Below are 11,617 nucleotides of genomic sequence, written 5' to 3' on the forward strand. Positions count from 1 at the left end.
CAGGTCACTCCTATTAGATTTACCAGATGATAAACTATTCAATACAGACAGAGAATCTGACCATACTATAATTCTAACAGGTTGTACGTCCTCCACCCACTGGAGGGCAACTATTATCACCAACAGTTCAACTGAGTATACTGACAGTTCATCTGTTAGTCTTCTACATATCTGCACATCAAATTCAGGAACGTAAACGCCTGCTCCTGTGAGCCCACTATCTGGGTCCTTGGATCCGTCTGTGAAAAGCATTAAAAAAGCATAAAAACCTCTACCAATGTAATTGTCAACCAGTTTCTCTATATCACTGACTTCTGACCAATCTTTCCTTTTCTCTACCAAGGTTAGATCAACAGCAGGGTCTGGGAGTAACCATGGAGGAACATCCCCTATCACCACAGAAGGGCCAACCTCCAACTCCCTCAAACCACTCTCATCAGTAAGCTTTCCAACTGTCCAACCAAAACCACTGCCTTGTCTACTAGTATATTCCCAACAGTCATCTAGAACAGTAGCAGTGGGATGCTCAACCTCACAGCCTTTCAACCTAACCCAATAAGATAATGACCATTTTTTACGCTGTATATCCAAAGGTATCTCACCTGCCTCCACCAGTAAGGCACATACAGATGTTGATTTAAATGCACCAATACATATCCTTAAAGCTATATACTGGATTGTGTCCAGCTTCTGAAGCCAAGTTTTGCCTTGTTCGATAAACTATACACCCGTAATCAATTGGCGTCCTGATCAGAGCTCTATAAATATCCATCAACGATTGTCTGTCAGCACCCCATTCATAACCAGAGACCCACACAACCAACTACCGCGAAAGTGATGGAATGAGAGAGGCAGAGACACTGTACATTGCCTTAATATAACGTTTCTTCTTCTTTGGAGTTTAACAGCGGTTGGCATCCAATATGTTGCATTACCGCCTCCAACTGGACTATAATATAAATCCATTATACTTTGTGATACAAAATGGGAAAAGGGGAAATTATAATGATACAAAAAACACCCTTCCAATTAACCTTACACTCATTAAATACCCACTACCCCATTCCACTACTTTGACCCTATCTGCTCCTGCACCATGCCAACGGCCTGGGAGGACGGGACACCACCACTCAACACACCCTGTAACTCTTCTGAAGTCTAATCTTGTATGCCCAAATACTTCTCTGCAGCTGCCACCACAACATCTATTTTCTGTGATTTACATTCCATTTCTGCGGTACAGTTGATAACCATTGCTATGAACGCTAAGAAGCTAACTTTACTGAAGCATATATCACTCTTTGGCCTTTGACTTTGTCGGGTAAAGACTCATAACTCAAAAGGACTGACTCCTCTGTTTCACCACGCTCACCACCGGGTCTGTGTTGCACCAAACGGCGGGAATCACAAACACCAAGAAGCTTCAACTTGAATTGCTCCACCTCCACACTTAACGCTACCCCAGAAATCACTCCTTTCAATGGTGCCCTGTTCCTAAGAGCAAAGCAAGAAACAGATCTTGACCCAAGTTGCGTGACACGGAGCGCCCACTCCCTCTGGTCAGAAGAAACACAAACAAATATCACAAGTCCACTACAGGTTACCTTCACTGATTCAACTGCACCCAACTCCTTTCCCACCCACCCTGAAACTACAAATGGATCTGCCAAAAGGAATGGATCCACTTTCTCCAAAAATGTATCTCTTACTGCACCAGATTCTTCTTTATCATGTCCATTGATACCGGGCTCTGGTTCTGAGCTCATCACCACACCTTCTACCTCACTTAACTCTCCCTCATTCATTTCCATTTCACCTCCAGAACTCAGTCTGGCGAATGGGCCCTCAGCCCAATAGGGAATGTCCTCTTGGTGTAACGGTCAAGATGTTGTTTTCTCCCGCGGTAGACCTGGTTCATATCCCGCCGGTTCCATTAAGCAGTCTATTCTCTGAAAAGAGTCCAGACAGCTTGTTCCCAACAGTGGGGTCAGTGGGATTGGAGAGCCCCCCCCCCCCCTCTCTCTCTCTCTGACTGGAGGAGAGAAGTGAAATTATGCCTCTCCTCTGGTCAACAATACTCACCTTGAGAGACTCCACAGCCTGTTGGAGCTCCTTCAGGTCCTTCTCTCTCTCCTGGAATCTCTGCTGGACCTTCTGCTGACTCATCCCCAGCTGCCTCTGTGGAGAATCACTCTTCAATGAGCTATCAAGCTTTATTTGTCCAGTAGATCAATAGTATAGTAATGGGACATAGGGCACATAGAAGATAGGGATTAAAATGTTGAGGAAGAGTCTGTGTGAAATTATATTATTAAGTTGTTATGTGAATGATTATAGTTTTAACAGTGCACAAAACAGGGGAGCTGATTGGGTGTTTGATAACGAATGATAATGGTGTTTGATAACGAATGATAATGGTGTTTGATAACGAATTACAATGGTGTTTGATAATGGTGTTTGACTTTAGAAAATGGTGATACATTTGGAGAATCTGGGTTAACATATCTATATACTCAAGGTTTGTGTTCATATTTGTTCTGCCGTGGATCGATATCATTTGAATGATCTCATATTCAAACAGCCTTAGTTCCTACTGTATCTTTTAAATTATTTGTTTATCAGACAGTCACCAACAAGTAGTTCTGGTCTTACCTGTTTCTCAGTCCTCTCTGCTGCAGCTGACACTGTATCATGGCCTTTATGTTCATCCATCACACACTGATAACAGATACACTGCTGATCGGTACGACAGTAAACCTCCAGCAGTTTGTCATGATGAGAGCAGATCTTCTCCTGTAGTTGTGCGGTGGCTTTGACAAGCTTGTGCTTCTTGAAAGCAGGAAATTCATAGTGAGGTTGGAGGTGAGTCTCACAGTAAGAGGCCAGACACACCAGACAGGACATGAGGGCTTTCTGCTTTCTGGTCCCAGTGCAGAAATCACACGCCACATCTCCAGGTCCAGCATAGCACAGAGCAGGAGGGGGAGCAGCCTGGAGTCCTGTCTTCTTCAGTTTCTCCACCACTTCAGCCAACATGTTATTTTTCCTCAGATTAGGCCTTGGAGTGAAGGTCTCTCTGCACTGAGGACAGCTATAGACCCCTTTCAGAACATCCTGATCCCAGCAGCCCTCAATACAGCTCCTACAGTAACTGTGTCCACAGGGAATAGCCACTGGCTCCTTCAGTAGATCCAGACAGACAGAACAACAGAACTGGTCCTGGTCCAGCAGAACTCCCTGCTGAGCCATTTGGACGGTTGTTCACTCTCACACAGACAGACGACACAGAGAATCAGATAAGTTTCGTTTCCACAGAAGAGAGTTTGTGGAGGGGAGGGACTTCCTGGTTCTGCCAGAGGGGTGGGGTTAGAGGGAGAGAGAGGAGAGAGAGAGAGAGAGAGAGAGAGAGAGAGAGAGAGAGAGAGAGACAGAGAGAGAGAGACAGAGAGAGAGAGAGAGAGAGAGAGAGAACTGTACGCAATGTTAATAGAGACAAAGATTTGTGTTCCTAGGTTAGGGCCCTTAATATGGAATACATTAAATAGAGTGGTTAGAATATATAAAGGGTAACAGTTTCTATGAAGTACATATGTATAATGCTTTTAATGAATTGTGTAATGCCTTAAACGTATGTGCTATGACACTAACTATAACCATCCATAATAACTAATACGTGGTTGTAAAACTGTACAATGTTTTATAGATAATTATCTACAATGGGGGAGGGGGGACTTGAAATGGATACAATGTACTGTAGGTGAAATGAATACCGTATGTATTGACTGATCATTGAGAATGATGTAACACTTTACATTACAGTGTGTTTATTTATTCTAGATGGTGTTCTATACTGTATGTAATGATATGTCTATGTCTTCTATATCGTGTTCTATACTCTATGTAATGATATGTCTTCTATATGGTGTTCTATACTGTATGTAATGATATGTCTATGTCTTCTAGATGGTGTTCTATACTGTATGTAATGATATGTCTATGTCTTCTATATGGTGTTCTATACTGTATGTAATGATATGTCTATGTCTTCTATATGGTGTTCTATTTTTATTTTTTATTTTTTTATTTCACCTTTATTTAACCAGGTAAGCCAGTTGAGAACAGGTTCTCATTTACAACTGCGACCTGGCCAAGATAAAGCAAAGCAGTGCAATAAAAACAACACAGAGTTACATATGGGGTAAAAAACATAAAGTCAAAAATACAACAGAAAATATATATACAGTGTGTGCAAATGTAGCAAGTTATGGAGGTAAGGCAATAAATAGGCTATAGTGCAAAATAATTACAATAGTATTAACACTGGAATGCTAGATGTGCAAGAGATTATGTGCAAATAGAGATACTGGGGTGCAAAAGAGCAAAATAAATAACAATATGGGGATGAGGTAGTTGGGTGGGCTAATTTCAGATGGGCTGTGTACAGGTGCAGTGATCGGTAAGCTGCTCTGACAACTGATGCTTAAAGTTATTGAGGGAGATAAGAGTCTCCAGCTTCAGAGATTTTTGCAATTGTTCCAGTCATTGGCAGCAGAGAACTGGAAGGAATGGCGGCCAAAGGAGGTGTTGGCTTTGGGAATGACCAGTGAGATATACCTGCTGGAGCGCAGACTACGGGTGGGTGCTGCTATGGTGACCAATGAGCTAAGATAAGGCGGGGATTTGCCTAGCAGTGATTTATAGATGGCCTGGAGCCAGTGGGTTTGACGACGAACATGTAGTGAGGACCAGCCAACAAGAGCGTACAGGTCACAGTGGTGGGTAGTGTATGGGGCTTTGGAGACAAAACGGATGGCACTGTGATAGACTACATCCAATTTGCTGAGTAGAGTGTTGGAGGCTATTTTGTAAATGACATCGCCGAAGTCAAGGATCGGTAGGATAGTCAGTTTTACGAGGGCATGTTTGGCAGCATGAGTGAAGGAGGCTTTGTTGCGAAATAGGAAGCCGATTTTAGATTTAACTTTGGATTGGAGATTCTTTATGTGAGTCTGGAAGTTGAGTTTACAGTCTAACCAGACACCTAGGTATTTGTAGTTGTAGTTGTCCACATACTCTAGGTCAGACCCGTCGAGAGTGGTGATTCTAGTCGGGTGGGCGGGTGCCAGCAGCGTTCGATTGAAAAGCATGCATTTAGTTTTACTAGTGTTTAAGAGCAGTTGGAGGCTACTGAAGGAGTGTTGTATGGCATTGAAGCTCGTTTGGAGGTTTGTTAACCTTTAAACGTTTGTTTATTATCTGCTAAGCCATTACAATTACAGTGGGGGAAAAAAGTATTTAGTCAGCCACCAATTGTGCAAGTTCTCCCACTTAAAAAGATGAGAGAGGCCTGTAATTTTCATCATAGGTACACGTCAACTATGACAGACAAATTGAGGAAAAAAAATCCAGAAAATCACATTGTAGGATTTTCTATGAATTTATTTGCAAATTATGGTGGAAAATAAGTATTTGGTCACCTACAAACAAGCAAGATTTCTGGCTCTCACAGACCTGTAACTTCTTCTTTAAGAGGCTCCTCTGTCCTCCACTCGTTACCTGTATTAATGGCACCTGTTTGAACTTGTTATCAGTATAAAAGACACCTGTCCACAACCTCAAACAGTCACACTCCAAACTCCACTATGGCCAAGACCAAAGAGCTGTCAAAGGACACCAGAAACAAAATTGTAGACCTGCACCAGGCTGGGAAGACTGAATCTGCAATAGGTAAGCAGCTTGGTTTGAAGAAATCAACTGTGGGAGCAATTATTAGGAAATGGAAGACATACAAGACCACTGATAATCTCCCTCGATCTGGGGCTCCACGCAAGATCTCACCCCGTGGGGTCAAAATGATCACAAGAACGGTGAGCAAAAATCCCAGAACCACATGGGGGGACCTAGTGAATGACCTGCAGAGAGCTGGAACCAAAGTAACAAAGCCTACCATCAGTAACACACTACACCGCCAGGGACTCAAATCCTGCAGTGCCAGACGTGTCCCCCTGCTTAAGCCAGTACATGTCCAGGCCCGTCTGAAGTTTGCTAGAGTGCATTTGGATGATCCAGAAGAGGATTGGGAGAATGACATATGGTCAGATGAAACCAAAATATAACTTTTTGATAAAAACTCAACTCGTCGTGTTTGGAGGACAAAGAATGCTGAGTTGCATCCAAAGAACACCATACCTACTGTGAAGCATGGGGGTGGAAACATCATGCTTTGGGGCTGTTTTTCTGCAAAGGGACCAGGACGACTGATCCGTGTAAAGGAAATAATGAATGGGGCCATGTATCGTGAGATTTTGAGTGAAAACCTCCTTCCATCAGCAAGGGCATTGAAGATGAAACGTGGCTGGGTCTTTCAGCATGACAATGATCCAAAACACACCGCCCGGGCAACGAAGGAGTGGCTTCGTAAGAAGCATTTCAAGGTCTTGGAGTGGTCTAGCCTGTCTCCAGATCTCAACCCCATAGAAAATCTTTGGAGGGAGTTGAAAGTTTGTGTTGCCCAGCGACAGCCCCAAAACATCACTGCTCTAGAGGAGATCTGCATGGAGGAATGGGCCAAAATACCAGCAACAGTGTGTGAAAACCTTGTGAAGACTTACAGAAAACGTTTGACCTGTGTCATTGCCAACAAAGGGTATGTAACAAAGTATTGAGAAACTTTTGTTATTGACCAAATACTTATTTTCCACCATAATTTGCAAATAAATTCATAAAAAATCCTACAATGTGATTTTCTGGAAAAAAATTTTCTCATTTTGTCTGTCATAGTTGACGTGTACCTATGATGAAAATTACAGGCCTCTCTCATCTTTTTAAGTGGGAGAACTTGCACAATTGGTGGCTGACTAAATACTTTTTTTCCCCACTGTATAACTGGCTATACTTATTTCACCACTTACCATAATGAGATACAATCTATTTAACATAATATTTGTTTGTAAATTTACCAATAAAAAATACCACAGTGATTGAGTGTCCCAGCTCTCTTCAGGTCATTGACCAGGTCCTGCCGTGTAGTTCTGGGCTGATCCCTCACCTTCCTCATTATCATTGATGCCCCACGAGGTGAGATCTTGCATGGAGCCCCAGACCGAGGGTGATTGACCGTCATCTTGAACTTCTTCCATTTTCTAATAATTGCGCCAACAGTTGTTGCCTTCTCACCAAGCTGCTTGCCTATTATCCTGTAGCCCATCCCAGCCTTGTGCAGGTCTACAATTGTATCCCTGATGTCCTTACACAGTTCTCTGGTCTTGGCCATTGTGGAGAGGTTGGAGTCTGTTTGATTGAGTGTGTGGACAGGTGTCTTTTATACAGGTAACGAGTTCAAACAGGTGCAGTTAATACAGGTAATGAGTGGAGAACAGGAGGGCTTCTTAAAGAAAAACTAACAGGTCTGTGAGAGCCGGAATTCTTACTGGTTGGTAGGTGATCAAATACTTATGTCATGCAAATTAATTACTTAAAAATCATACAATGTGATTTTCTGGATTTTTGTTTTAGATTCCGTCTCTCACAGTTGAAGTGTACCTATGATAAAAAATTACAGACCTCTACATGCTTTGTAAGTAGGAAAACATGCAAAATCAGCAGTGTATCAAATACTTGTTCTCCCCACTGTATATACAGTGAGGGAAAAAAGTATTTGATCCCCTGCTGATTTTGTATGTTTGCCCACTGACAAAGACATGATCAGTCTATAATTTTAATGGTATGTTTATTTGAACAGTGAGAGACAGAATAACAACAAAAAAATCCAGAAAAACGCATGTAAAAAATGTTATAAATTGATTTGCATTTTAATGAGGGAAATAAGTATTTGACCCCTCTGCAAAACATGATTTAGTACTTGGTGGCAAAACCCTTGTTGGCAATCACAGAGGTCAGACGTTTCTTGTAGTTGGCCACCAGGTTTGCACACATCTCAGGAGGGATTTTGTCCCACTCCTCTTTGCAGATCTTCTCCAAGTCATTAAGGTTTCGAGGCTGACGTTTGGCAACTCGAACCTTCAGCTCCCTCCAAAGATTTTCTATGGGATTAAGGTCTGGAGACTGGCTAGGCCACTCCAGGACCTTAATGTGCTTCTTCTTGAGCCACTCCTTTGTTACCTTGGCCGTGTGTTTTGGGTCATTGTCATGCTGGAAGCCCATCCACGACCCATTTTCAATGCCCTGGCTGAGGGAAGGAGGCTTTCACCCAAGATTTGACGGTACATGGCCCCGTCCATCCTCCCTTTGATGTGGTGAAGTTGTCTTGTCCCCTTAGCAGAAAAACACCCCCAAAGCATAATGTTTCCATCTCCATGTTTGACGTGGGGATGGTGTTCTTGGGGTCATCGTCAGCATTCCTCCTCCTCCAAACACGGCGAGTTGAGTTGATGCCAAAGAGCTTGATTTTGGTTTCATCTGACCACAAAACATTCACCCAGTTCTCCTCTGAATCATTCAGATGTTCATTGACAAACTTCAGACTGGCCTGTATATGTGCTTTCTTGAGCAGGGGGACCTTGCGGGCGCTGCATGATTTCAGTCCTTCACGGCGTAGTGTGTTACCAATTGTTTTCTTGGTGACTATGGTCCCAGCTGCCTTGAGATCATTGACAAGATCCTCCCGTGTAGTTCTGGGCTGATTCCTCACCGTTCTCATGATCATTGAAACTTCACGAGGTGAGATCTTGCATGCAGCCCCAGGCCGAGGGAGATTGACAGTTCTTTTGTGTTTCTTCCATTTGCGAATAATCACACCAACTGTTGTCACCTTCTCACCAAGCTGCTTGGCGATAGTCTTGTAGCCCATTCCAGCCTTGTGTAGGTCTACAATCTTGTCCCTGACATCCTTGGAGAGCTCTTTGGTCTTGGCCATGGTGGAGAGTTTGGAATCTGATTGATTGATTGCTTCTGTGGACAGGTCTCTTTTATACAGGTAACAGGCTGAGATTAGGAGCACTCCCTTTAAGAGTGTGCTCCTAATCTCAGCTCGTTACCTGTATAAAAGACACCTGGGAGCCAGAAATCTTTCTGATTGAGAGGGGGTCAAATACTTATTTCCCTCATTAAAATGCAAATAAATGTATAACATTTTTGACATGCGTTTTTCTGGATTTTTTTGTTGTTATTCTGTCTCTCACTGTTCAAATAAACCTACCATTAAAATTATAGACTGATCATTTGTTTGTCAGTGGGCAAACGTACAAAATCAGCAGGGGATTAAATAATGTTTTAACTCCACCAGTCCTACCTATGATATAATTTATACCTTTATCCCTTGTTTTTATTTTAATTTTAAAAAATGTTTTTTTTTATCAATTAGTATATTTGAGTTTAACCACAATATTTGTTGCAGTATTTGTTCTTGTATGACTGAAGCTTTTAGTGAGAGGTCTAATGCTTTAATATTTAATCATTTCTGTCCTCCGAATTCATATTCATTATATAAATAGGCCTGTTTAAGTCTGTCTGGCTTGCCGTTCCAAATAAAATTGAATATTTTTTTCTCATAGAATTTTAAAAACTGTTCGCTAGGCATAGGCAAGACCACAAGCAAATAGGTAAACTGGGATAATACTAAAGAGTTAATCAGGGTGATTTTTCCACAAATTGACAGGTATTTACCTTTCCATGGTAGCAAGATCTTATCTATTTTTGCTAACTTTCTATTTAAATGTATTGAAGTGAGATCATTTATTTCCTTTGGGATATGTATTCTGAGTATATCCACATCACCATCAGACCATTTTATTGGTAAACTACATGGTAATGTAAAAATTGTAGATCTGATTTTAATAGCTAACATCTCGATGGCCACAATAAATAGATATGCCGATTGTGGACAACCTTGTTTCACTCCTCTTGACAGTTTAAAACTTTAGGAGAAATAGCCATTATTTACTATTTTACACCTAGGGTTACTATACATGATTTTAACCCATTTTATAAGAGATTCTCCTAAATTGAAATGCTCCAGGCATAAACTCCAGTCGTACTTTATCAAATGCCTTTTCAAAGTCTGCTATGAATAGCAGGCCTGGTTTCCCATATTTTCCATAGTGTTCTATTGTTTCCAATACTTGCCTTATATTATCTCCAATGTATCGTCCATGTAAAAAACCTGTCTGATTAGAATGAATAATGTCCGACAATACCTTTTTAATTCTATGCGCTATACATTTTGCTTTACAACACTGAAGTGTAAGGGGCCTTCAATTTTTTAAATGGACTGGATCTTTATATTTTCCACTTGTATCCTGTTTCAGTAATAATGAAATCAGACCTTCTTGAGTGTCTGATAATCTACCATTTACATAGGAGTGGTTAAAACATGCTAATAACAGTCCTCTGAGTATATCAAAAAAGGTTTGGTATACCTCGACTGGTATGCCATCCAACCCTGGAGTTTTCCCAGACTTAAAGTCTTTAATTGCATCCAGAAGTTCCTCCTCTGTAATTTCACCTTCACATGAGTCTTTCTGTGTGGCTGTTAATTTTACATTATCAATAGAAGAAAAAAAATCCTACAATTAGCTTCAGTTAGAGGAGATGGAGGCGACTGAAACAATAACATATGCTTAAAGTACTTCCTCCTTCAAAATATAATTTGGTGAATCATGGGTGACTCCGTCATTTGTAACCAGTTTCAGTCAATTATTTTTGGTAGCATTTCTATGTTGAAGGTAACAACTGCTTGTAGAACTCTTTTTGTTCCTTTAAAAAATCCTTCACCTGTGATAGAGAGACACCACTGTCCTCAACGGTTCTCCCACCGGCTTTGGTCTTTGTCATGGTAGCAACGTAGGTTACGCTGTTACTCCTCTCAGTTCCAGACAGGACAGGTCTCTCAGTTCCAGACAGGACAGGTCTCTCAGTTCCAGACAGAGCAGGTCTCTCAGGTCCAGACAGGACAGGTCACAAGGAAGACTGAAGACAACAACAACAAACAGCAGGGATCTAGACAGCCACAAGCCCGGGACAATCCGCTGTCCCAGCCACAATGGCTAACCGTGTCGCGGGCTGCGTTCAAGCCCTGCTAGCTTGATAGGCATTTAGCTAGCAGCTAGGCTAGCTGCTACGCCAAGCAGCTCCTCAGACCCGGCCGGTCGGCAGGATCCCTGGACAGATAGTAGCGGTCCCAGTAACTGATACCAACCACAGGATCCAAACTCAAAAGGTAGCTAGCTAGTAACTTTTTCAATAGACTCAAAACTTTCCAAAACAACACATTTTCCAAAACAACAAACCGAGCTCTCCCTCATTCCGCGTACAACAGGAAGTAACGTGTTGTTGTCTCTCTTGGTTATTGAGCTAATACAACCAGTTTAATGTTGTCTCTCTCGGTTATTAAGCTAATACAACCAGGTTACTGTCGTCTCTCTTGGTTATTGAGCTAATACAAACAGGATACTGTTGTCTCTCTTGGTTATTGAGCTAATACAACCAGGATACTGTTGTCTCTCTTGGTTATTGAGCTAATACAACCAGGATACTGTTGTCTCTCTTGGTTATTGAGCTAATACAACCCGGATACTGTTGTCTCTCTTGGTTATTGAGCTAATACAACCAGGATACTGTTGTCTCTCTTGGTTATTAAGCTAATACAACCAGGTTACTG

Source organism: Coregonus clupeaformis, unplaced genomic scaffold (assembly GCF_020615455.1).
Source record: "Coregonus clupeaformis isolate EN_2021a unplaced genomic scaffold, ASM2061545v1 scaf0828, whole genome shotgun sequence".
Taxonomy (NCBI): Eukaryota; Metazoa; Chordata; class Actinopteri; order Salmoniformes; family Salmonidae; genus Coregonus; species Coregonus clupeaformis.